The sequence below is a fragment of the Citrus clementina genome, unplaced genomic scaffold, assembly GCF_000493195.1.
Source record: "Citrus clementina cultivar Clemenules unplaced genomic scaffold, Citrus_clementina_v1.0 scaffold_7, whole genome shotgun sequence".
In the NCBI taxonomy this organism is placed as follows: Eukaryota; Viridiplantae; Streptophyta; class Magnoliopsida; order Sapindales; family Rutaceae; genus Citrus; species Citrus x clementina.
The window spans coordinates 18175955-18178943 of NW_006262075.1; the positions used below are offsets into that span (position 1 = coordinate 18175955).

At 34.3% G+C, this 2989-nt stretch overlaps 1 pseudogene; it reads right to left on the reverse strand.

The window, feature by feature from the left end:
- Window positions 1–600: 600 nt before the first annotated feature.
- Window positions 601–2989, reverse strand: part of LOC112096999 — a 4163-nt pseudogene continuing 1774 nt past the window's right edge.

Consider the following 2989-nt stretch of genomic DNA (forward strand, 5'->3'; position numbering starts at 1 on the left):
TTTTCAGCTACTTCCCTTCTCTTCTTGCTATCAAAAGAAGCTTTTTGCTCAGCTCCCCACAGACGGTGCCAAAATGTTGATGCGAGATTCTGGTTGTCCTCATTCTACGACCAGTGTTTCTGCTCGATCAACTTCACCACGACCAGGATCTCTCCTCGTAAAGCTTCTTCTCCAGAGGTTCCTGCGCACACAGACAGGTCAGAGTACGCCGGTTGTTTTCCCGGCGCAAACCCTCCGACGCTCAAGTCAAATATGAAGGTTCGGGGAACGCTTGCCACAAATCTTATGGCTGTTAGGTTGTTTTCTCTCTTTTAGAATCAAAATTCCTAACCCTTTTACTTCGTTGGCTACCTTTTTATAGGCTTCCTCTAAATCCCAGTTTTCCGCAGTCTACGTCTGTTATCCTCCCACCTCTCGAACGTGGATTCCCCATTTCCGTAGTCGTGGGTGGTTGCGTGGCCTTCGTGCCTAGATTCTCGGGCTGGAGAGCATGCCTCGCCAACTGTCGTTGACCGGGTCTCCTCGAATCAACCCTTAGCAAGAATACAGCAGGAATGGCTTTATGCTTCTTACAGGAAATTGGCCTCGCGGATGACGTGCTCATGGATGAGCAGGATATTCCTGCCCCTGTTTCCCTGCTACCTGGCTCTTACAGGACACAGCTGCTCGCAGACTTCTGCCACCAAACATCTGCTCATCACGTCTGGTCTCGTCGGAGTATTTCCCTCAAACAAAGTCTAATAAACTGTTTTGATTATGGCCACTGATTCAGGAACTAACCGTTGGAGAGTTAATGATAATCATGCTTGATTTCTGTAGGTGAGTTTTGCATAGTTTGAAATCGATCTTGTGCGAATCCTTTTGCCAAAACTCTGCAAATTACCAATGTTTATAACATTATACAATCAATATTTAATTACATATTATTTATTGTCTAGTAACCACTGATTATAATATTAAAAAAATTTAGTTCATCAATAAATCTAAATCCCAAGAAATCTAATCGAGATTTATCCAATTTTAATCATTCTTGTTAATGGTTATATATAATAGAAACCCAAAATGATCAAAAAAGAAATTACAAATATTATATATGCTCTTATTAATTAAAATTGGATATATCTCAGTGAGTTTTTGCCCAAAAAGATTTAAAAAAAAATCCATGTGAAACCAATTAATTTGTCTTCTTTTTATTCTTTTTCCTTTTTCTTTTAGGCCTTAGTTGCATAATTCTCCAATGGTGATGCTCATTATATCTTCTTAACGAAGCAGTATTTTGTTTACTACTTGCCGTAGTTTGGCATATGCGTAAATGTTTTCGCAAGAAATTATTCAAGGGCTTCCTACTTCCTTTTTCATCAACTTAGGAAATGTTAATTTTGTTTTAACATCATTAGAAATTATTCAGAAAAACTACACAAAAAGAAACAACAGAAGAAGTGTAATTAACAAATAATTCTTTATTCAAAACAAGATAAATAAGTAAATGAACATAGGTCCCGTTTGAGATTGAGGTGCTGTACTTTTTAAGCTACAGCTGCTATAAAAAAAAGCTGTAACTATTAAAGAAACGTTAATAATATGTAGTAAATGTAAATATTAAATAATAATTTTAACAAAATTATTAAAAATATAATAAATTTTTCATTATACAAGTTAAAAATAATATCAATATATCTTACAATTTACAGCAATTAGTGTTTACCAAACACTTTAGTACTGTAGTTTTTAAGTTACAGTTGCTCAATCTCAATCTCAAATGCACTCATAAGCTATGATGCTACGGTTTTGTTCGAATTTGTTCACTTTTTCCTTAGAACAATACAATTATATACATAAGCAAAATTCAAAATACAATATATAGTACACTCCCAAATACTCAACTCAGCTAACAACTAATTATATATTACAACTAAATCAGAAGTAAAAATATATATGCTATAAAAATCATCAAAATATATATGCTATAAAAATCATCTAGGACATAAGTTTGAAGTTTAGCTCAAAGTTTGATAGTGCAGTCAAGCTTCCATCAGAGCAGCTTTTGTAATCGGAACAATTGAATCACGTCCACCATCCATCTGTTCCCAGGCCCTGGACGTCAGTGAAGAGAATTATTTAGCATTTGAGCACCTACAGATTAGCTTCATCATGAGCTAATGGGGAAACAAAGCTTGATGATCTAGTGAATTTGGAGAAGTTTTAAGTCCTAGAAAGAATGATAATTTGAGGAGTATATGTTCAATGGGCTTGACTTTTATATGAGGACATGACATTGAATCTGACTGAGACAAATGTAGAGACAAGCGAGACACACTCCATGGATTGCAAGTCCGGTAAATCGCTAATCCGATTTAAAACAATAAAAATAAAAAGTTATTGCTTTCCTCAGTATTGGAATGTTTCTTGAGAATAATAGGCTGTTTTTTTGCCCTAAGGCACACTTATCTTTACTGATAAGTGTGAAATCTTGTGGAACAAATAACTAGAGTTTCAAAACCATGTCCAGTTTTTTTAATTTTGCCGGGACTTTTATGCATTCTAGAGAAGAAAGAGAAATTTTTCCTTGCAGAAAAATCTGTCAGAATGAGAAAAATTGGAGGAAAAATAGAGCAAGTAAAGAAAAATTTATTTTATTTTTTTTGTTCTTTTGGATTTGGAAATGAATGACACTGCAAATTGAAGTGTTACGAGGCAAATCATGGTTCAATAATTTTATTGATCTTTAACCGTTGAGATATTTGTAATTTCACTTTTTATCAGATCTTTTTAAAAAGATCAAGTATAACTGTATAAGGGACAAAGAAAGAAAAAATAAGTTGAATATTAGGATCCATACAGGACATTGATTAGTCGGCTATATATTGTTTTTCCTTGTTTCAGGTAGCAGTTCCTTTTACTTGTTCACCGTCAATAAAGTTAGCAAATTATAAATCCCAATTAACCTCGAAAGAATAGCACAAAATTGTTAGAGATTATATTGAGGGAA